At 41.4% G+C, this 25301-nt stretch overlaps 2 protein-coding genes across 3 annotated transcripts in view; one reads left to right on the forward strand and one right to left on the reverse strand.

Moving 5' to 3' along the window:
• LOC124789000 (octopamine receptor Oamb-like) overlaps positions 1-25301 on the reverse strand; it is a 596669-nt gene that overhangs the window by 443045 nt on the left and 128323 nt on the right. The gene's annotated exons all lie outside the window — the stretch shown is intronic.
• LOC124789632 (major royal jelly protein 1-like) overlaps positions 1624-25301 on the forward strand; it is a 90097-nt gene continuing 66419 nt past the window's right edge. For both annotated transcript variants that reach the window (XM_047257057.1, XM_047257058.1), the window contains exon 1: positions 1624-1770. The gene's annotated coding sequence lies outside the window, so the exon portion shown is untranslated. The remainder of the gene's footprint in view (positions 1771-25301) is intronic.

Below are 25301 nucleotides of genomic sequence, written 5' to 3' on the forward strand. Positions count from 1 at the left end.
CCGGAGTGGCCGAGCGGTTCTAGGCGCTACAGTCTGGAACCGCGCGACCGCAACGGTCGCCGGTTCGAATCCTGCCTCGGGCATGGATGTGTGTGATGTCCTTAGGTTAGTTAGGTTTAAGTAGTTCTAAGTTCTAGGGGACTGATGACCTCAGAAGTTAAGTCCCATAGTGCTCAGAGCCATTCCAACCATTTGATTGATGACCGAAACAGCAACTTACAAACTATGTACCAGAAATTCCTGGAATCGACAAAACCTATCGGGTTCGGTTTCTGTATATTGAGCTATAACATGTTGATAACGCTTATCACTGAGTCACATGGCATTGTAACAATCGTAGAGGGGGCCGCAGAGACGCAATAATATGAGGAACTTTCTAGGCATGTGAGTCTATATCTACTCCTGGATACTCCTTAGAATCCAATATCCGATATCGGAATCTATGTTACCATGATGAAGTGTAATTGGCATCTTACATTGTCTGCAGTCCTTTTCAAAGTACACCTTTTCTGGCAAAGAAGATATGGTGTTAAATAGAATGCTAAAAAATAAGTAGACTAAGAAGACAAAAAAACGAAGACATTGGAAAACGGAAAAATTTGTAGCAGTATACACCAATGGAAAAAAGAATGTGAAGGCCGGGTTTTGTATCCATTAGATATTAACATATTCATAAACGAAACAAAAGATTGGGCGAGAAACCGATTAGGCAGGTCACCGGCCATAGTATTCGGAGAACAAGTACCTAGGTATTACCGTTTGGTGATGATAAAACCACAAACGAATGGCCAGTAACAGATTTCAGCTTGTCATCTACAGTGCGAGGCCAGTGCTTCAACAACACAGCATCTGAATCCTCCTATAAACAGCAAAAGGTGAAATTTACGATCGTAACCTCTTGGAGCAACTTTTGGAAGCAGAGTTATTTGACATTTATAGGTGTCGACAAACCACGTGCCGCAACAGGTAAAAGAAAATCGCTGTGAACGAGAACTGAGACACTGCTCAGGCTCTTCTGAGTTCGAAGGAAGCAAGAAGGTTTAAGATCTAATGTCCCACCGATATCGAGGTAATTAGAGATGGATCACATACTCGAATTGTTTGAAGGGTGGGGAAGGAAGTTGGCCGTGCCATTTCATAGGAAACATCAGGGCATTTGGCTGGCGTGAATTAAGGACATCATGGAAGACCTACATCTGGATGGCTGGCCGCGAATTTCAACCGCTGTCCTCCTGAATGCGAGTCCAGTCTGCTAACCACGTTGCTGGGTACTGAGGTCAAAGTTCGAACTGGGAAATAGTCAATGGTCTTTCCATCACGAAACCACAGACTCGCAACGTAACTCCTACAAATTCAGAGGAGCGTAACCACAAAGCAGTGTTTCCCAGAGTCTTCATCGTGGGCTCGACCTCTGCGGTATCAGGTCGATTCGTCTGGGACCCATGACCCTTGCGGTATCACAGTTGATGCGACGGTCCGTTTGACATTAACGGCAGTTACGGCTCTTCCCCGCTATCGTGCGCTCTGTTGGTATTTTCCTTTCTCTGATGATTACAGAAACTTGTTTTCCTTATCGCCGCTGGCGGGCGCGCCGTGCCTTCGCGTTAGTCAGTGTCACACGTACGGCAGAGAGTATAAGTTGAGAGCCAAAGATGCTTCTAGCTTCCGTGTGCAGTTGAGGTGTCAGTGAAGATACGTTCAGCTCTTGCAAGCACACGGGGAAGTACTGTATGCATGACTGTTTGACGTCTCTGTTCCATCAACGAATAGGTGAGTTACTCGTATACACGGAATACCATTTAACGTAGATACTCATGAAATATTCTGTATGCTCCGAAATATCGAACAAATGATTTTAACAAAAGTTTGTGTGTGAAGATACAAGTATTTCCTTATATTAATTAGGCTCAAAAGTTCTTTCTGTCTCAAAATACGGATATAGTTAGATTTTTGTTAATGGAACGTTGTCAACTGACATATTATCTTGTATGGAGAAAATCTGCCGTTAATGATGCTATAATAATTTTCTTTTTCACTTTAAGACTGTGTTATGTTCTGATTCGATCGGATCATCACCAGACCTAAGCATGTTGGCTACAAGAGTATACTGCTCTATGAAGTAGCACGTAAACGTGGTTATAGAATTTAACGGGCTATTCTTATAGCCGACGTACTAAGATCTGACGAAAACATAACCGTCACTCCTTTGGAAGTAGGTCCAGTGTAGACGGTCAACAAAGTTTGAATATTCAAATAGCTGCGTCCTAAATGTTTTTCAATGAAGCTAATCGCTGATACAGATGGAAAGTTTTGATCTCAATCATCACACAAAAGTCGCTTAAAATTACTCGGAGCATGTCCAGTCGGTTTTTGCGGAAAGTTATACTGCAAGTGTTGACGAGAATTGTACTGACTGCAAACGCTTTTAAATGTCGTTAAATACAGCACATTTGGCATTTAAATGTGTCGTAAGTGCTGCTGTATCTCAACTAAAGTAATAGCTGCGATTATTAACTACACAGCTGAACATTCACCTTTTCGCACTGTATTATTTACTGGAAACTGTTTTGTCAGCGTAAATCGCAAATCAAAGTTATTAGGCAGGATCACTTGGTATGTGGCCAATGATCAGTGTCGCACTAGATGATAATTCCGATACACAAGTAACGTTTCATTTCGTGTGTTCACCTAACAACACGATTATTTATTGTTCAGGAAATTCATGACTTTTGGCTACATGATAACAATTTATTCTTCCCTTGATTGTTCTACGCCAAAAGATGGAAGGAGAGAAATTGCTTCCGAAAATGTTGCTAATGTAGCGATTCTTGATGTGCGTTGTAACATGAGAAGATGTTTCTCCGCGATTGTTTGTGCTTTTCTGTTCAGTATCAGTGCTGAAGGCAATAACAAAACACTGATTCCGTCACAATGTTAAAATATATCCCCGTATAAATGCTTCAGATGCCGGAGTTTACTTTTTTTTACATGTTTTGGTTCGTTGCATTTTTATTTTTAATACCAATTTAATAATGGTTCAGCACAATTCTTCATGTCAGTACTGGGTAATAGATCTATGCCTAACACAACAGATGTCAGGGAATTCGCTGCCAGCGAGTAAACTTCGAAGCAAAACATAATAATTCTGTATCGAGCCATCGTTGACCATGGATGCCTTGTACCAAAATACTCAGAAAATATCACTGAACAACATACGAAATTTTTATAAACTCCCTTCTGGTTGTACTGTCTTCTAAAAGTCTAAAACTAGCCGACGTTTTGGTTGTGCTAAGAGGCCTTCCTCACGACAAAGGCTGCCGCGGCAGCCGGCAATACACTCAAAAGGATTCTAATGACACTGAAGCCGGCCGCGCAAACCATTGTACACCGAATTTCTATCATCGGGGGTTCGGGGTTCACCAAGTACATAAAGCCAAACCACTTTTTAATGTAACAGCTAGTAGTCAGTTCAGTTCCGCTTGTACAGCTGGTAAAGTGTAGCCGCTGCAACTGAATTCTTGGTTTATGCTTCCCAGGGCCACTTTCAAAATGTCCTTTAATTTGGGAAACATCGTGATGCAAGGGCAGAGTTTAAATGAAAGCTTTTGAAAATTAATAGATATATGTACTAATATATACACGTAGCATGGGAAGAAACTGCCGCTAGAACATCATCTAGACCTAAAAGTGAGAACACTACAAACAGAAAGTGAACTGCAAAATAGCATCTAAAACATTTCCTAGTAAAGAGTGGCAAAGAGGTACTATAGACAGCTACTGTGGTATTAAAAGCGCTCATTGAACTTGTAGACTGTGACGTCACGAGTGCAGGAGACAAGCCCCGACCTACAACTTGGCTAGTGTGACGAGAGATGCGGCGAGGAGAGATGAAGCCTTTAAGATCACTTGTATAAACTCTACTCTGGAATAACTGAGTTAATAACAGCAACAAAAACTTACTAAATTCCAGTTTGATCTAGTTTGCGTTCACTTTCCTCATACCTTGAGAAGAAATTAGGGGAAATGATACATAATCTGTATACTGAAATTAGCGTCAATAAAAGGTTTCTTCTGCGTGTCACATGTTGATTGTCATCAGCAGTCATTGGTAAAGTCGTCTATTTGTAGATTCCTTGCTGCAAAAAGGATATCAAGATTCTAAGTATTTCCACACCCGTTACTAAATTAAATTTCACAGGTTATTTGATTTTATCCATACTCCTTAACAACGTCACAGTAATTAATTAACACATCGATGCACTGCAAAAGCTCATGCTGCCAATAGGCTTTTCACCAAATAGCTTACAATAAAGTTATTCCAGCAGTCTCTGCATCAACACTGTAACAGAAACAAAAGAATATCATTTACCTTACATATTTTGTGATATATTTATAAATGCTTCAATACTCTATAATGACCGTTACAAGTGTTTTGTAATGAAGGAAATCTCCGAAAGAATGAAATACAAGTGGAAATGTAATCCAAATGTTGTTGAATTGCCACTAATTGCGTACAGGTAAAATATCACCAAAATACTCTATTTTGATGTATATGAGAATTTAATATAAATAACAAAACACAGAGCGAATAAATTGTAAGTCCTGTACTGATGTATCGCATGGGTTACTGAATTAGTGTATAATGTTGTTACTAAAAAAAGAAAAGGAGCTTGAGTCATTGTCCAATTTCATTGAAAGCCCCGACTTCCTCTGGCAGTGCAATTACCGTACATTTGCTGTGTGGAAGCAACACTTAGGGCTGCGAAATGCTTGAACATGCAACATAATCGAAATTGGAACTGGAAGTACGTTGCTTTGAAATTTTCAGACATATTTATAGCTCATCTCCATGATAGAAACGTCGAATTCAATAATGACCAGCATAATACCGCAGAATACAGTATCTTTTCACATCTAATTTGACAAATTACTGGACACAAAACACTACCAATCCTCAAAATCTTCTGATTTCTGTCGATTTGGAACAATGAACTTTAGATCTCAAGGTGAATTGAGCAAATAATACAGTAAATCAAATTTGAACTGTGTAAGTAACTGAAATAATTTTTTGAGAAGGAAGTCGTCTGTATAGCTTAATATATTTTCATTTCTTACAACGATTTAGCAACTTCCGTAACGTATGCAGTCGTGTTCACAGTGAATAAAATATACATATTTCTTGGAAATCTTCTGGGGAAACATTTTACGATTACAGAGCAGACATGAGTAAATGTATGATGTGTCCTACTGCTCTTCAGCTCTGCTGGAACATTTGCGAGACAGAGGCCTTCAGAAAATAGTTCTACTGAAAACAAATATAAGCATTATGGGTATAAATGAGGATAATTTATGTCACTTATTGGTCACACAAGCCAATTCCACGCGTAATTGTGAGTGTAAAATGATCAACTAACATCATTCAGTTTTATCCGTATTTGCAGAGTACATGTGTGGCCGCTGATAAGAAATACATAGTCAGATGCTGTTAGGAACTCTTCAGGGACATATGTTACCCCTGTGAATAGTACTACTTACTGAAAATGCTGCTCTCCAGCCTGACACACGCCCCATAACACGCTCCATCCTTTAATATGGTTCTACTGCACTCATATGTGGCACAAATTTAATATTTGTTCCTAACGCACTTCATTTAACAACAAACATAAATTTTATACCTTGAAAACCCTATTTTTAATCATTTGAGATTTTTCCATCCCCTGCAATGTAAAACCCTTAAATCTAGCCCCGCACCACCACGCACACATCACACTGGCTAGGATTTGTAGTACGGTATGTTGCTCAGGGTACTTCCTCCTACAACTGTACAAAATTTTCTGACCACAGGAAATTTTTCCCCATATTTTCCTTCGTTTATATATGTATCGTGCATGTTGTTGTTGTTGTGGTCTTCAGTTCTGAGACTGGTTTGATGCAGCTCTCCATGCTGCTCATCCTGTGCAAGCTTCTTCATCTCCCAGTACCTACTGCAACCTACATCCTTGTGAATCTGCTAAGCGTATTCATCTCTTGGTCTTCCTCTACGATTTTTACCCTCCACGCTGCCCTCCAATACTAAATTGGTGATCCCTCGCTGTCTCAGAACATATCCTACCAACCGATCCCTTCTTCTAGTCAAGATGTGCCGCAAATTCCTCTTCTCCCCAATTCTATTCAGTACCTCCACATTAGTTGTGTGATCTACCTATCTAATCTTCAGCATTATTTTGTAGCACCACATTTCGAAAGCTTCTATTCTCTTCTTGTCCAAAATATTTATCGTCCATGTTTCACTTCCATACACGGCTACACTCCATACAAATAATTTCAGAAACGACTGCCTGAAACTTAAATCTATACCCGATGTTAACATATTTCTCTTCTTTAGAAACGCTTTCCTTGCCATTGCCAGTATACATTTTATATCCTCTCTATATCAACCATCATCAGTTATTTTGCTCCCCAAATAGAAAAACTCAATAACTACTTTAAGCGTCTTATTTCCTAATCTAATACCCTCAGCATCACCCAATTTAATTTGACTAAATTCCTTATTCTCGAGTTGCCCTTGTTAATGTTCATCTTATATCCTCCTTTCAAGACACAGTCCATTCCGTTCAGCTGCTCTTCCAGGTCCTCTGCTGTCTCTGACAGAATTACAATGTCATCGGCGAACCTCAAGTATTTATTTCTTCTCCATGGATTTTAATTCCTACTCCAAATTTTTCTTTTGTTTCCATTACTGCTTGCTCAATATACAGGTTGAATAACATCGGGGATGGGCTACAACCCTGTCTCACTCCCTTCCCAACCACTGCTTCCCATTCATGCCCCTCGACTCTTATAACTGCCATCTGGTTTCAGTACAAATTGTAAATAACACTTCGCTTCCAGTATTTTACCCCTGTCACCTTCAGAGTTTGAAAGAGAGTAAGAGAGTATTCCAGTCAACATTGGCAAAAGCTTTCTCTAAGTCCATAAATGCTAGGGACGTAGATTTGCCTTTCCTTAATCTACCTTCTAAGATAAGTCATAGGGTCAGTATTGCCTCACGTGTTCTAACATTTCTATGGAATCCAAACTGGTCTTCCCCGAGGTCGGCTTCTACCAGTTTTTCCATTCGTCTGTAAAGAATTCGCGTTAGTATTTTGCAGCTGTGACATATTAAACTGATAGTTTGGTAATTTTCACATCTGACAACACCTGCTTTCTTTGGAATTGCAATTGTTATATTCTTATTGAAGGCTGAGGCTATTTCCCCTGTCTCATAGATCTTGCTCACCAGATGGTAGAGTTTTGTCAGGGCTGGCTCTCCCAAGGCTATCAGTAGTTCTAATGGAATGTTGTCTACTCTCGGGGCCTTGTTTCGGCTTAGGTCTTTCAGTGCTCTGTCAAACTCCTCACGAGTATCATTGAAACGTCCCCTTAGAAAAATTATAAATGACTGTGGTTAAACTGACACATAGTATTTTTAGCGCAATGCAATCTTACTTTCAATAATTCCTACAAAAGAATGGCCCTGACTAACATTAACCTATACCTTTCACAAATCACTTACCTCACAAAAATCTTCGTTACTCGAACTACTGCAATACAGCGAGCGCCACTACTGCCAGCTAAATAAAAGGCATTGTTAGCAAAAGAAAGATTTTGATAGAGAACAAACAATGTACTTACCTCAATAGTGTTGAAAAGTCATAATATACATAGCAGTTCATGACATCTAGTCTTACAAATTTACTGTCTCTGATGGACACACGTCCAGATCATCCGCTCTCAAAACACCGCCATCTCTCTACCCACATCCACCACTGCTGGCGGCTCACCTCCAACTGCAGAGCGCTACGCGCTGTTAACCTCCAACTGCCCAACACTACAATAGCGAATATTCCAACAATGCCACCCAGCCACAGACTGCCCACAGCACAGCCAGTGATTTTCATACAGACTGCTACGTGGTGTTACCAATATAAAAACCTAAAGAGCCTACTTACATCATATCTCCCATTTCATCTTCATCTATATCCTCTTCCATTTCCATAATATTGTCCTCAAGAGCATCACCCTTGTACAGACCCTCTATATACTCCTTCCACCTTTCTGCTTTCTTAGTTAGAACTTGTTTCCCATCTGTGCTCTTGGTATTCATATGAGTAGTTCTCTTTTCTCCAAACGTCTCTATAATTCTCCTGTAGGCAGTATCTATCTTACCCCTAGTGATGTAAGACTCTACATTCTTACATTTGTCCTCTAGCCACCCCTGCTTAGCCATTTTGCACTTCCTGTCGATCTCATTTTTGGGACGTTTGTATTGCTTTTTGTCTGCTTCATTTACTGCATTTTTATATTTTCTCCTTTCATCAATTAAATTCAATATTTATTCTGTCACCCAAGGATTTCTATTAGCCCTCGTCTTTTTACCTACTTTATCCTCTGCTGCTTTCACTACTTCATCCCTCAAAGCTACCCATTCTTCCTCTACTGCATTTCTTTCCCCCATTCTTGTCAGTTGTTCCCTTATGCTCTCCCTGAAACTCTGTACAACCTCTGGTTCTTTCAGTTTATCCAGGTCCCATCTCCTTAAATTCCCACCTTTTTGCTGTTTCTTCAGTTTTAATCTACAGTTCATAACCAATAGATTCTGGTGAGCGTCCACATCTGCCCCTGGAGATGTCTTACAATTTAAAACCTGGTTCCTAAATATCTGTCTTACCATTATATAATCTATCTGAAACCTTCGAGTATTTCCAGGCCTCTTCCATGTATAATCTTCTATTATGATTCTTGAACCAAGTGTTAGCTATGATTAAGTTGTGCTCTCTGCAAAATTCCACCAGGCGGCTACCTGTTTCATTTCTTACCCCCAATCCATATTCACCTACTACGTTTCCTTCTCTCCCTTTTCCTACTACCGAATTCCAGTCACCCATGACTATCAAATTTTCGTCTCCCTTCACTATCTGAATAATTTCTTTTATTCCATCATACATTTCTAACTGCTGCCTGACTATCCATGTAAAGGCCTTTAATTGCTTGCAAAAGTTTGCCTCCTATTCCATAATCTCGTAGAACAGACAATAACTTCCTCCTAGGAACCCGGTCATATGCCATTTCTAGATCTATAAAGCATAGATACAATTCCCTGTTCCACTCATAACACTTCTCCATTATTTGCCGTAAGCTAAAGATCTGGTCCTGACAACCTCTAAGAGGCCTAAACCCACACTGATTTTCATCCAATTGGTCCTCAACTAATGCTCGCACTTTCCTTTCAACAATACCTGAGAAGATTTTACCCACAATGCTGATTAAAGAGATACCTCTGTAGTTGTTACAACCTTTTCTGTTTCCATGTTTAAAGATTGGTGTGATTACTGCTTTTGTCCAGTCTGATGGAACCTGTCCCGACTCCCAGGCCATTTCAATTATCCTGTGTAGCCATTTAAGACCTGACATTCCACTGTATTTGATGAGTTCCGACTTAATTTCATCCACCCCAGCTGCTTTATTGCACTGCAGTCTATTGACCATTTACTCCACTTCCTCAAATGTGATGCTATTTCTATCATTATTCCTATCCCATTCTGCCTCGAAATCTGAAACATTACTGATCGTATTTTCACATACATTGAGCAACTCTTCAAAATATTCCCTCCATCTGCCCAAGGCATCCACAGGATTAATCAGCAGTTTTCCTGACCTGTCCAAAATACTAGTCAATTCCTTTTTACCTCCCTTTCGAAGACTGCTAATTACACTCTAGAATGGTTTTCCAGCAGCTTGACGCATAGTCTCCACCCTGTTTCCAAAGTCTTCCCAAGATTTCTTCTTGGATGCTGCAATTATCTGTTTGGCTTTGTTTCTTTCTTCAACATAACTTTCTCTGTCTACCTGAGTTCTAGTATGTAGCCATTTTTGATACGCCTTCTTTTTCCTTTTACAGGCAGCCTTGACTGTGTCATTCCACCAAGCTGTTTGCTTCATCCTACTTTTACACACTACTGTTCCAAGACATTCTTTAGCCACGTCTAGTACTGTGTCCCTGTACCTTGTCCATTCCTTTTCCAATGACTGTAATTGACTACATTCAACAAACTGGTACCTTTCTGAGATCACTGTTATGTACTTGTGCCTGATTTCCGGGGCAGACCAAGGAGAAGGTACCTGGATTCGGTTAAGAATGATTTTGAAGTAATAGGTTTAACATCAGAAGAGGCACCAATTTTAGCACTGAATAGGGGATCATGGAGGAATTTTATGAGGGGGGCTATGCTCCAGACTGAACGCTGAAAGGCATAATCAGTCTTAAATGATGATGATGATGATGAGGAACAAGACTATTGGTCAGGTGAATACAGGGTAATAAATACAAAATCAAATAGTGGTAATGCAGGAGTAGCTTTAATAATGAATAAAAAAAATAAAAGTGCGGGTAAGCTACCACAAAGACCATAGCGAACGCATTGCTGTGGCCAAGGGAACCATTGACATTAATGGGGGAAAGAAATACGTTAGAAGAAAAATGGGTAGCTTTGAGGGATGAAATAGTGAAGGCAGCAGAGAATCAAGTAGGTAAAAAGACGAGGGCTAGTAGAAACCCTTGGGTAAAAGAAGATATATTGAATTTAATTGATGAAAGGAGAAAATACTACAATGCATTAAATAAAGCAGGCAAAAAGGAATACAAACGTCTCAAAAATGACATCGACAGGCAGTGCAAAATAGCTAAGCAGGGATGTCTAGAGGACTAAAGTAAGGATGTAGAGGCTTATATCACTTGGGATAAGACACATACTGCCTACAGGAAAATTAAAGAGTCTTTTGGAGAAAAGAGAACCACTTGTGTGAATATCAAGAGCTCAGATGCAAACCCAGTTCTAAGCAAAAAAGGGAAAGTTGAAAGGTTGAAGGAGTATACAGAGGGTCTTTACAAAGGTGATGTACTTGAGGACAATATTATGGAAATGGGAGAGGATGTAGATGAAGATGAAATGGGAGATATCATACTGCGTGAAGAGTTTGACGGAGCACTTTAAGACCTGAGTCGAAACAAGGCCCCGGGAATAGCCAACATTCCATTAGAACTACTGACAGCCATGGGAGAGTCAATCTTGACAAACCTCTACCATCTGGTGAGCAAGGTGTATCAGACGTGCGAAATACTCTCAGACTTCAAGAAGAATATAATAACTCCAATCCCAAAGAAAGCAGGTGTTGACAGATGTGAAAATTACCGAACTATCAGTTTAATATGTCACAGCTGCAAAAAACTAACGCGAATTCTTTACAGGCAAATGGAAAAACTGGTAGAAGCCGACCTCGAGGAAGATCAGTTTGGATTACGCAGAAATATAGGAACTCAAGAGGAATTACTGACCCTATGAATTATCTTAGAAGATAGGTTAAGGAAAGGCAAACCTAAGTTTCTAGGATTTGTAGACTTAGAGAAAGCTTTTGGCAATGTTGACTGGAATACTCTCTTTCATCTTCTGAAGGTGGCAGGGGTAAAATACAGGGAGCGAAAGGCTATTTACAATTTGTACAGAAACCAGGTGGCAGTTATAAGGGTCAGGGGCATGAAAGGGAAGCAATGACTGGGAAGGGAGTGAGGCAGGGTTGTAGCCTTGTAACCTCCCCCTCTCACTTATCGACCTTAATGACAGTGAAAAATTAAACTGTGTGCACCTAATGGAAATTTGGAAAAAGCAATCGTCACCGAATTTAATTTGTCGGTAAAGAGGGAGGAAAGGGTTACATCTAAATGAAAGGTAAAATGTAAATGAAATTGGTGGAAATTAATTTTGAAAAGGGATAAAGTTAATAAAGAAAGTAAATGTGTGGTCGTTACGTTAACAATTAATTGCTGTTAATTAGATATTTGAAATTTGGGGAAACTTACGGTCGCCAGTCCTATGGTCAACTATTATAATAACTGAAAAGGAAAGGTTACTGCACACATAATTAGCACTAAAGCGTGGCAACTGAAGGTTGACACGTGTTGTGTGAAAACTGAATGTTTGTCAGAAGTAATAAATTTCGCTAAACTCTGACTTAATTTAGCAAAAGAATTAATAAAACCGGAAAACTGAAAGTTAATTCAGTGACTGAAATTAATAGTGAGCTTTGTTTCTGAAGCACTACGAAATTCAGTAAAATAAGATTAGTCTTGGGCTACCTCAACAATCATTTCAAAAGCTACTTGAAGCTACGCAATTTAGAAATAAGAGATTTAACTTTGAACCTGACTTAAATGGTTCTGAACAGTTAACAATAGTAAAATTTAGTAACTAACCAAGTTGAGCTGCAGCCACAGCTTAATTTGTGCTTGTGTAATCTGAATATAGTAGCCAGCTATGAATACTTTAACTGAACTTTGAAATTAAGGCAGTAAAATGGAATGACATTACTTTAATGCTGACGTTTGAATCCCAACGACACTCTAGTTCATTCTGGAAAAGGAAGAGACCTTGCTTGGTAATGCAATTGGGACAATGAGCAACAAATGTTCATGCTAAGTTGCTGTAATTTTAGTTATGAAAATTGAACAGTTTTAAAAGCTGAGGTCTGCTATACAGTTCTAAAACTTTACGTGCTTTTAGTCTTCCTTGATGGTTGATTGAAGGTTTGCAGTCGTCGATCGAGGAGGTGACGACAATCACTCATTGTCGGCCGTAGCTGTTGCAGAAGCTCGATGTTGCCGCGCCTTCTTCTCGACACGGTCACCAGGCGAAACGGGCTCTTGATGTGCGCCAGCTAATGCTTCCCGTCCGCGACACCGTATCAGAAACTATCATAGCAAGTCGAGCCCAATTACATGCTGCCAAACCCCGAAAGCGCGGCAACTCGCGGGAGCGTCACACGACACACCAGCTCCACCGCCCTACTCCAGCCAGACTCCCTCTGCCCGCGCTCCATGCGGCAGAGTTAACACTACCAAAGATCCTAAACACTTTGGTTCTCCACACGACCTATCGATGTAGTCGTTCGATAGCATAGTTTTCCCTAGGCCAAAACCAGCGTAAAAACACAAATAATATTTGCAAATAAAAATCATATATATATATATATATATATATATATATACACACACTCCTGGAAATTGAAATAAGAACACCGTGAATTCATTGTCCCAGGAAGGGGAAACTTTATTGACACATTCCTGGGGTCAGATACATCACATGATCACACTGACAGAACCACAGGCACATAGACACAGGCAACAGAGCATGCACAATGTCGGCACTAGTAAGGTGTATATCCACCTTTCGCAGCAATGCAGGCTGCTATTCTCCCATGGAGACGATCGTAGAGATGCTGGATGTAGTCCTGTGGAACGGCTTGCCATGCCATTTCCACCTGGCGCCTCAGTTGGACCAGCGTTCGTGCTGGACGTGCAGACCGCGTGAGACGACGCTTCATCCAGTCCCAAACATGCTCAATGGGGAACAGATTCGGAGATCTTGCTGGCCAGGGTAGTTGACTTACACCTTCTAGAGCACGTTGGGTGGCACGGGATACATGCGGACGTGCATTGTCCTGTTGGAACAGCAAGTTCCCTTGCCGGTCTAGGAATGGTAGAACGATGGGTTCGATGACGGTTTGGATGTACCGTGCACTATTCAGTGTCCCCTCGACGATCACCAGTGGTGTACGGCCAGTGTAGGAGATCGCTCCCCACACCATGATGCCGGGTGTTGGCCCTGTGTGCCTCGGTCGTATGCAGTCCTGATTGTGGCGCTCACCTGCACGGCGCCAAACACACATACGACCATCATTGGCACCAAGGCAGAAGCGACTCTCATCGCTGAAGACGACACGTCTCCATTCGTCCCTCCATTCACGCCTGTCGCGACACCACTGGAGGCGGGCTGCACGATGTTGGGGCGTGAACGGAAGACGGCCTAACGGTGTGCGGGACCGTAGCCCAGCTTCATGGAGACGGTTGCGAATGGTCCTCGCCGATACCCCAGGAGCAACAGTGTCCCTAATTTGCTGGGAAGTGGCGGTGCGGTCCCCTACGGCACTGCGTAGGATCCTACGGTCTTGGCGTGCATCCGTGCGTCGCTGCGGTCCGGTCCCAGGTCGACGGGCACGTGCACCTTCCGCCGACCACTGGCGACAACATCGATGTACTGTGGAGACCTCACGCCCCACGTGTTGAGCAATTCGGCGGTACGTCCACCCGGCCTCCCGCATGCCCACTATACGCCCTCGCTCAAAGTCCGTCAACTGCACATACGGTTCACGTCCACGCTGTCGCGGCATGCTACCAGTGTTAAAGACTGCGATGGAGCTCCGTATGCCACGGCAAACTGGCTGACACTGACGGCGGCGGTGCACAAATGCTGCGCAGCTAGCGCCATTCGACGGCCAACACCGCGGTTCCTGGTGTGTCCGCTGTGCCGTGCGTGTGATCATTGCTTGTACAGCCCTCTCGCAGTGTCCGGAGCAAGTATGGTGGGTCTGACACACCGGTGTCAATGTGTTCTTTTTTCCATTTCCAGGAGTGTATGTGTGTGTGTGTGTGTGTGTGTGTGTGTGTGGTTTATATATATATATATATATATATATATATATATATATAAACCACACACGTTTCTGTGTCTTTATATATTCTATTTTTTACTATATATATATATATATATATATATATATATATATATATATAGTAAAAAAATAGTGTGTGTGTGGTTTATATATATATATATGTATATATATATATATATATATATATATATACCACACACACACTATTTTTTTACTATATATATATATAGTAAAAAAATAGAATATATAAAGACACAGAAACGTCATATCTTCAGGTAACAAAATAAGGAAAAAAAATTATAGTACAATAGATGGAAATAGGAGGATATGCATTTCCGGCGTTACAGCCTCTCCCCGATGTTTTTCAATGAGTATACTGAGCAAGGAGTAAAGGAACAAAAGAAGAATTCGGAGTTGGTATTAAAATGCATGGATAAGAAATAAAAAACTTTTAGGTTCGCCGATGACGCTGTAACTCTGTCAGAAGCAGCAATGGCCTTGGAAGAGCAGTTGAACGGAATGGACAGAGGGTATAAGATGAACATGAACAAAAACAAAACAAGGATAATGGAATGTAGTTGAATGAAGTCGGGTGATGCTGAGGGAATTAGATTAGGAAATGAGACACTTAAAGTAGTAATGGAGTTTTGCTATTTGGGGAGCAAAATAACTGGCAATGGGAAGGTAAGCGTTCCTGAAGAAGAGAAAATTGTTGACATCGAGTATGGATTTAAGTGTCAGGAAGTCGTTTCCGAAATTATTTGTATGGAGTTTAGCCATGTATGGAAGTGAAACATGGACGATCAATATTTTGGACAAGAAGAGAATAGAAGCTTTCGAAATGTGTTGCTGCAGAAGAATGCAGAAGATTAGATGGGTAGGTCACATAACTAATGAGGAGATATTAAATAGAATTGGGGAGAAGAGGAGCTTGTGTCACACCTTGACAAGAAGAAGGGACCTGTTGGTAGGACACGTTATGAGGCATCAAGGGATCACCAATTTGGTATTGGAGGGCAGCGTGGAGGGTAAAAATCGTAGAGGGAGACGAAGAGATGAATGCACTAAGCAGATTCACAAGGTTGTAGGTTGCAGTAGGTACTGGGAGATGAAGAAGCTTGCACAGGATAGAGTAGCATGGAGAGCTGCATCAGACCAGTCTCTGGACTGAAGACCACAACATCAACAACATGCTGTTTGTATTATCTTACCCACACTCATATTTTTTTATTCATTATTATACCTACTCCTGCATTACCCCTATTTGATATTGTATTTATTACCCTGTATTCTCCTGACCAGATGTCTTGTTTCTCCTGTCTCCGAACGTCACTAATTCCCTCAATATCTACCTTTAACCTATCAATTTCCCTTTTTAAAATGTCTAACCTACCTTCCCGATTCAGGGATCTGACATTCCACGCTCTGACCCTTAGAACGCCAGTTTTCTTTCTCCTGATAACAACATCCTCCTGAGTAGTCCCCGCCCAGAGATCCGAATGGGGGACCATTGTACCTTGCATGTAATACGTTAAAAACTATATTTTTAACGTTGATGTATCGAGGTGATAAACGTATTATATCTTCAAGGACACTTCAGCGTTTTTAACATTAAAAGCCGCATAATAAGATGCAGAGTAATTTTTCAGTTGCTGAAGAAAATAATAATATATCGCATTAAGATTAAGATCTTTAAGTACTCATTTTATTCCAGGAAACAACACTAATAAACTTAAATATCACCTCTAACTATTCCAACGACGATTTTTTCAAGTCTTCTAGTACTATTATTATAATTATTAGACGGGAGTGAAGACTGGCACACACATAAATGATTCTTCAACATGGAAAAAGAACATCAAGGTTCTCATACTTGTCCAATGACAAATAATCAAGTCTTTATTTTCATGTTCTTTTAGTGGAACGACGTAGTGATGTGAATTTAAAAGGCTAGCTGGTTCCCGGCTTGGCTAAGGAGAGAACGCAGTGAAGGGATGGAACGGTGTACCCTGTAAGAATGACAGGGGCAGACCAGTGAGGACAGAAACTGTGCTGCCACAGATAAAGGAATAGGAAATCCCAGAAAAGGTTGGTACTGGAGCAAGTGGTAGATCCAAGGTCAAACCATCAGAAGCTTTGCATCTATGAAATTTTACTCGCAAATAACACAGAGAAAACTTAAAATTGAATTCAGTGGACCAACGGAGTAAATGGGGATATCAAATTACACGACTTTACGTGATAATTTCAATGCAGCAATGAACGATACAGTGACATCTCTTGTTCTGATTTTTTATATTGATTTTTATAAACAGCGACTGAAGAATATTCCAAATTATACAACTGGGGAGACCAGAGCTGCCACACTCGTAAAGACTATGTCAAACTGGAGCTGAAATGTACAGTAAATACAATAATGTGATCAAAAGTATCTGGACACCCCCAAAAACATACGTTAATTATATTAGGTATGCATTGTGCTGCCATCTACTGCCAGGCACTCCATATCAGCGACCTCAGTAGTCATTACACATCGTGAGAGGACAGAATGGGGAGCAGAATGGGGAGCTCCGCGGAACTCACGGACTTCGAATGTGATCGGGTGATTGGTTGTCACTTGTCTCATACGTCTGCACTCGAGATTACCACACTCCTAAACTTCCCTAGGTCCACTGTTTCCGATATGATGGTGAAGTGGAAACGTGAAGGTACACGTGCAGCACAAAAGCGTACAAGCCGACCTCGTCCGCTGACCGAGGCCGCCGACAGTTGAAGAGGCTGGTAATGGTGGCGACTGCATGTTTCAACAAATTCGAGCATCTGTTCATAATGCACGGCCTGTGGCGGAGTGATTACACGAAAATAACATCCCTGCAATGGACTGGTCTGCACACTGTCCTGACCTGACTCTTATAGAACACCTTTGGGATGTTTTGGAATGCCGATTTCGTGCCAGGCTTCACCGACCGACACCGATACCTCTCCCACTGCAGCACTCCGTGAAGAATGGGTTGCCTTTTCCCAAGAAACCTTCCAGCACCTGATTGAGCGTATGCCTGCGAGAGTGGAAGCTGTCATCAAGGCTAAGTGTGGGCCAACACCATACTGAATTCTAGCATTACCGATGGAGGGCGCCACGAACTTATAAGTCATTTTCAGCCTGGTGTCCGGATACTTTTGATCACATAGTGTAAATACGAACCTAGCTTTATTCTATAACTTCACGCAGAAAACTTACGCTCCTTCATAGTCATGGTTCGACCAAAATATTCCACAATTCCAGTAATTTCCCTGTTCTAGACAGCAGCAGTCATCGCAACCAATACCTTTACCTAGATGGAAACACAAAACACGTTTACAGTACCCATTCTTCTTACATCACTGGACAAAAAATTACTCACCCCTAAAGTTATCATTACAAGCAGCGTTTAATAACGTGTAATTCCGCTGCTGAATTCGGTAACAGCCTGGATTCGGTTACGAAGTGAGTCCACAAGGTTGTGCAGGTACGTCGCGTTCAGGATGCCACTCGCTGTAGATCTGAGCACGCAACTTCATTAAATTACGGGGATGCTAATTTCGGTGTTTTATCCACTGTTCCAACACGTTCCACTAGTTTTGTATGGGGTTCAAGTCGTGATTTTTCAGGCCAATTAAGATGTAGTAGAGTGGGGGAGTGTTCAGTAAACCATGTTCTTCCAGCCCAGTGAATTTTATTGTGGTCGGCTTTATGTGCCTCTGCGAGAAGTGGTTTCTTGCAACGCGTACCGACTCCATAACTATGTTCATTGCGTGTAGCTGCCGTTCCAGTATTCTCTCACTCACATGTTGTGATGGACCCTCATTAACTACCTGCAACAATTATTGTCGGGTTTGGAATCGATTTTGATTCATAAGCCATGAAACGTGTCTTCTTCTTTTCCCCATCAGAGCTCTGACGTGTTTAGTGGCTACTTGCGTTACACGACTGCTTGTAAGCACAATGACCAGTCCGACACACCAACTCAACACCAACAAATTCAATAACTTCACACACCTTATAGCCATGGACACGGCCAAACACGATTGACCCTTTTTTGTCACTCTTTCAAATCCTTACCTTTTACCCTTGTCGACGTACAATGTTCGCTTGAAACATAAATGCTTCACTGATCGCTACTGCCTAAGCCCCCTTAGTCAGAGCACGAACATTTGAACACATGATTCGATCGCTGCGCCATCTATCATCGCTTAACACATCATCTGCGCGTGCGCAAAGCTTAACTATGTTTTTGTACGGTGAGCTCATGTGGACGGTCCACAACACTCGTAAATTTGTCGATGAAAGTCGATCTCATTCACACATAAACCGGCTAATTGTGCTTTCTACACTTCATGCAAAAACTGACGCTCAAGTAAGTTCAGATTATTTTTCTTGACGACATGATTTCGCATGTCGGCACGTTAAGTCAGCTTTGAGATCCCACCCAAATGTCAGCGTACCATAAAAGTTTTGCAGTCATACACTGAGTAATTGTGAGGCTTCGGCGAATGTCATAATATACATTTAGAAAAAAAGGAAGGAGATTAGGTCGTGTCGATGACCAGCACACTCGCCGATTTGACGTGGAAGGGGAAGCAAGCTGTTCGAGTGTTTTACGAAGGAACCGCTCTTATATTAGCCGTAAACGATTTCAGAAACATTGAAATCTGGGTACCTGGATGGGGTTTTGAACACTGTTCCTTCTGGATAGGAATCTTGTGCCCAACGCCACACAATGCGCTGGGTTTCACTTACGGTTACTGAATCCATCATGCAGTTTACTGGTGATAAACACATCTGTTTGTCTTCACAAAGATCTAACAACATTTAGCTATGGGCAGTATTTCCTGGTTGCGCTATACAGCGTGTTTAACCCTGCACATTATAAAACAACATTTCATTGCTTTTGTTATCAATTTATGCTTTGAATAAGTGGTGCAAAGTTATCGAACAAATTTCGTTAACTTATGTAACTGGTGTCTGTCAATAATGAGAAGTCATCAGACCGAGCACCTAAGCATTAAATTAGTCGGCAGGGTTTATATGGCATTTATGTTACACTGCCAGGGTTCGACAACGTGAGGAATTCCTACATCTCCCGAAGTACGCCATCAGTATGCTGACAACGAACGATATCCTAAAACTCTACTCTTCTGATTAATCGCTTCCGACGATTTTCGCCACAATTAGCTCGATTTAAGGTATCTAATTGAGAAAATTAATAAAATGGGAGTCCAAATTCGTAACAGCGTTTTCTGTTGTGCAACGCAAGACGGCTGACTGAAGACTGACTATAACGGCTGCAGTCACTGGCGAAACGTGAGGCGACGGCATCTGTATCGACTGCCAGTAACCCTGAATAATATGTTGAGTATCTACGAGTGCTGACTAACAGATGTTAGATTGCAATTTATTTGCCCGATAATTACAGATGTTTACCATCCCTCGCACAGATAACATGTCTAAAGCTTTTGTTTTGGCAATACAGTTCCTTGGCAACGTAACTTTTTAGAAAGAAGTAGTAACATATCACTCGCGAGCAGCACCTGCAGTGGTTGTCAAAGATTAGGTGTCAGGGCCGTTGATGACAAACTCCCCTCACTACATAAGGGACTTGTGACTACCTCAAAGGAAAAGAAGAGACACAACACACATTCCTAAACAGGTAGTCTAGGTCAAAACTCATAATATCTCTGGAAACAAATACCTGTTACGATATAGACCTATCAGTGATGTCATCTGCCTCTCGTACGCAGGAGCAGACACCTTAGGCAGTACTGCAAGTGACTACCATGCATCCTTACTCATCTTTCACCCCTTATTTACAGTGAATCACGCACTCTTTCGAGTACACCTGGCTCCATTCGAATTCCTTCGCGTGCAGTGTACACTGGATGCACAACGTCTGCACGTTGTCGACGGGTTGGGCATACAATAATACATTTAAATGTTCCCTAAGCCAGAAATCCAGCCGATGCTACGGGACCTCATCAACCAACCGATGGCCCCTGTAACGTTCTTGTGCGATACTGAGGAAATAGGGTGATGCCCCGTCGTGTATAAACCATAATCGTTATCCTTGTGCAAAGGTATCGTTCTCCAATAACGCCGTTAATTCATCGTACAGAAAATCCGTAATACAAAGCATATTGTAGTCTGTTTGGTAAAGTGTATGGCCCTAGAAGTCTGCCACAGACGATTTCAGTCCATATACTGATACTGAAGCGCTCCTGACGCCTCACCTCCATGAGTACTCGAGCATTTGCACTGCTTACACGTGTATATTATGGTAATTTACTAATCTGCAACAGAAAGACTGCCAGCACCACCGAGTACTGAACATTACTCGTCACAAAAAAACGGTCCATATGTCAAGAGGTATTGGTTTGCGGACATATACAGGAACTTTCTTCTAGTACTGGCCAATTTACCATCAGTAGGAACGTGCGAGAGTTATTTTTTAAAGCCCTGTGTATTGTTCTTTCCTTCCGGGCGTTTCTTACATTTCACCCATATTTATCGACGATCTGACATTTATCAGTTTACAGATGGTGCAGCGATGGAGTGACTTGTTCAGCCGCACGTGCACTGCCTCTGCGGGAGTGTAGGGCAGTAGCGATAAGCGAGACTTTATGTTTGAGGCGGACAGTGTATGTAGACGTGATTAAATGTGATGACGTGTCAGGGTGACAAAAACAGGCAGTCGTGTTTGGGCGTGCTCGCAGCCATACGGTATGTGTGAAGTTGCTGGATTTGCTTTCTACGTTTCAGCCAGCAGTGGTGTAACACAGTGGCCACGAAACGCAACGAGAGAATTGTTGTCGGAGGAAGATACTGACTGGAGAGACCAGGCACACCTTTGCAGCCTTGTGAATCAGAATCGCTTCCCAAACCGACAGAAATTGCTACAGGCAGTGAATGGAGGTCTATACCAAGCTGTCAGCGACGGAACATTGCGACGGGAACTGCACACAATGAACGTTTGGATTCGCTCACCTAACAAAGGCCTTTGCTCACACAACAAATAAAGATAACAATAACAATTATTGGTTGGAGGAAAATGTGACTGGTTTCCTGACCACTTGCGCAATCAATTACATCTCCATTTGTCTGCAGGATCACCTGTCTTGAACCCCATAAAAATCTGTAAGATATTTTGCAACAGCGTTTCACCCGCTGTTGCCGACGACAGCATTCCCGCAATTTGGCGAAACTGCACGATCAAATCATGAGTGGGTTGAACTCGATGCGACGTAACTCCATAACCTTGTGGACTCACTTCCTAACCGAAACCAGGTGGATATCATGTCCAGGGTCGTATTTACACGGTATTAAATGGTAATTGTAATGCTTTCTGTAAGTGTGACTTATTTTTAGTCCGGTGATCTTACTTTCTAACCGAGATTGATTTATTCAACATCATACGGCATTTTACGTATGTTCAAAAAACGGATTTTAAAAAAGTACAGAATTCTTTCGATCACATTAGCAGAAAGATGATGGAACATGTGACAACATATGCATCAAATTCATTCTCCCGTGGATCAAGGTCGCTCGGAAAACTGAAAATGGCGACCGTAGACTTACAGGTAAAGTCAGGAAGTGGCGATTCTCTTAATTGCCGAGCTCTAAGCTTTAAGATGGTCAAATGGCTCTAAGCTCTATGGGACTTACCATCTGATCGTCATCAGTCCCCTAGACTTAGAACTACTTAAACCTAACTAACCTAAGGACATCACACACATATATGCTAGAGGCAGGATTTGAACCTGGGACCAGAGCAGCATCGCGGTTGCAGACTGAAGCGCGAGAACCGCTCGGCCACAGCGGCCGGCTCTAAGCTTTAAGGGTCCATGCATAAGGAACTGAATAAGATACGCCTTCTCTGAATGGTGTCGCAGACGTACTCAGTACGACTGACATCAGATAAACCTGAAGCAAGATAACTGCACTCTCGTTTCGTGATACCGTCGTAACACAATATACGGGAGAAACGGGGTGGTGCAGTGTCCTGCTGAAATCAAACGCTAAGTTCCTCCACAGATTCTCAATGAGAGACGATGGTGGAAATGTTAGGTGTCCCACTTCATCCCATGCAAATATCCTCGGACCAAGCACATCTTTATCATCTGTCAGAATTGTGTTCTGTTGCAACACCAAACAGACTAATTCATACGTAGCAAACTATCTGTTTTATTTTTTCGAATTCATTCTTCAAATAAATGTACGTATATTTTTATTTTGTTGTAAATTATTAATTGAAAATATGAAATAATATTCTTGCAAACTACTGAAAACAGTTTTGTAAAGATTGTAGCGGTCACTCTACTAATGTCAGATCTTTGTATTGTATAATAACCAAACTTGTTGTTGTTGTTGTTCTTGTGGTCTTCAGTCCTGAGACTAGTTTGATGCAGCTCTCCATGCTACTCTATCCTGTGCAAACTTCTTCATTTCCCAGTACTCACTGCAACCTACGTCCTTCGGAATCTGCTTAGTGTATCCATATCTTGGTCTCGCTCTACGATTTTTACCCTCCACGCTGCCCTCCAATGCTAAATATGTGATCCCTTGATGTCCCAGAACATGTCCTACCAAGTCGTCCCTTCTTCTTGTCAAGTTGTGCCACAAACTCCTCTTCTCCCCAATTCTATTCAATATCTCCTCATAAGTTATGTGATCTACCCATCTAATCTTCAGCATTCTGCTGTAGCACCACATTTTGGAAGCTTCTATTCTCTTCTTGTACAAAATATTTATCGTCCATGTTTCAGTTCCATACATGGCTACACTCCATACAAATACTTTTTGAAACGACTGCCTGACACTTAAATCTACACTCGATGTTAACAAATTTCTCTTCTTCAGAAACGCTTTCCTTGTCATTGCCAGTCTACATTTTATATTCTCTCTACTTCGACCATCATCAGTTATTTCGCTCCCCAAACAGCAAAACTCATTTACTTCTTGAAGTGTCTCATTTCCTAATCTAATTCCCTCAGCATCACCCGACTTAATTCGACTACAATCCATTATCTTCGTTTTGCTTTTGTTGATGTTCATCTTATATCCTCCTTTCAAGACACTGTCCATTCATTTCAACTGCTCTTCCAAGTCTTTTGCTGTCTCTGACAGAATTACAATGTCGTCGGCGGACCTCAAAGTTTATATTTCTTCTCCATGGATTCTAATTCCTACTCCAATTTTTTCTTTTTTGTTTTGTTTCCTTTACTGCTTGCTCAATATACAGATTGAATAACATCGGGGAGAGAAAGATTGTCTGAATAGTACCAGCTTGTATGGCAAGCCAGCGTGCGGGTGAAGTGTCGCAAGGTATAGTAAATGAGGTCGGACGAGAAGTAGCTATAAGAGTAAGGAAAGTAAGTGCATAAATGGCGTGGTGACGAAACGTATATTATGGATTCAATAAGCAGGCAGTCGTATGAGACATAGAACGATGTTTATTCAAGGAGAAGTCTTAATAGGATTATGAAATGAAGAGTACTGTTTGGCCAAATGGATTAAAATTAGCTCATAACTAGAAGAAGGGCCTTTTGCCTGATAACTGTTGCACCAAACCACTGCGCCGCGTCAACAGCTGCTCCATTTGAAAGTAACATTGTGCCATTTCAGACATTTAGAAATGTACCAAACTTTCCAGTTCGTAAAACCATTTTATCAAATAACACGGTGTTTCTGTGAACATTAATAATTTTCCTGCGTTAATGATTTTCCCGCTTCATTATTACGTGCAGGAGGATCCTATTCCTATCATTGCAATAAACAAGTGTCAAAATTAATGAAAGGAACTTGCATATTAAACTCATGGACCAGCCAGAAAGTAGAATTTAAATTTTGCTGTTGCAATGCAACGATGAAGTTAACAAGTGAACTGAAGATATTATTTCAGTTCTGTATGTTAACTGCTTTAATTATATTTTTGAGCATAAACTTTATTAATAATGAAAAACTGTTGTTCTTGCAAGGTAGGAGTTAATGCTATGATTTAAAAGTGAAATGATACGAGCGCCGACCCCTTTAAGGACAGAAGTTAGGAAACTGACTACGTTGGGCTGAAATTAAGTTAACATAACAATTACTGATACTAAAACGTAGACTTTCAGGGCCGTAAATGTCATGTCCATTATAATTATCCGGGCCATTATGTCGTGGTCGCTTGATGAATTCTGTGTCAATTCTAGCCGGTTCCACAAACATCTGAATAGTATAAACTCGAGAATTCAATTTACAATGGAGGAGGAGGTAGACGGCAAATTACATTACCTCGATGTGCTTGTTTTTAGAAACGAAAATGATAGTTTGGTCCACTCAGTATACCTGAAACTCACGCACACGGACCGTTATTTGCACCGGGATTCGAACCACCACCCACAACAGAAACGGGGTGTTTTGAAAACGTTAGCGGACAGAGCTAGAAATATTTGTGAACCTGAGTTGCTCGACTCTGAGATGGAATATCTCCACAATGCACTAATGAAGAACGGATATTCGTCCGCCGAAATAAAACGTGCGTTGAGACAGCCACGCAGAAACCATAGTGAAGTACAGGCTACTGCAAAATGTAAGGTTTTCCTGCCGTTTGTTAAAATGTAACGGAAAGAATAGGGAGGATCTTGACGAAGCGGAATATTACCGTAATTTACAAGCCCACCAGGAAGATACAGGAATACCTTAAGCCTGCCAAGGACGCTCGCAAACCATTGGAAAAAGCTGG

Source organism: Schistocerca piceifrons, chromosome 3, assembly GCF_021461385.2.
Source record: "Schistocerca piceifrons isolate TAMUIC-IGC-003096 chromosome 3, iqSchPice1.1, whole genome shotgun sequence".
Lineage (NCBI taxonomy): Eukaryota > Metazoa > Arthropoda > Insecta > Orthoptera > Acrididae > Schistocerca > Schistocerca piceifrons.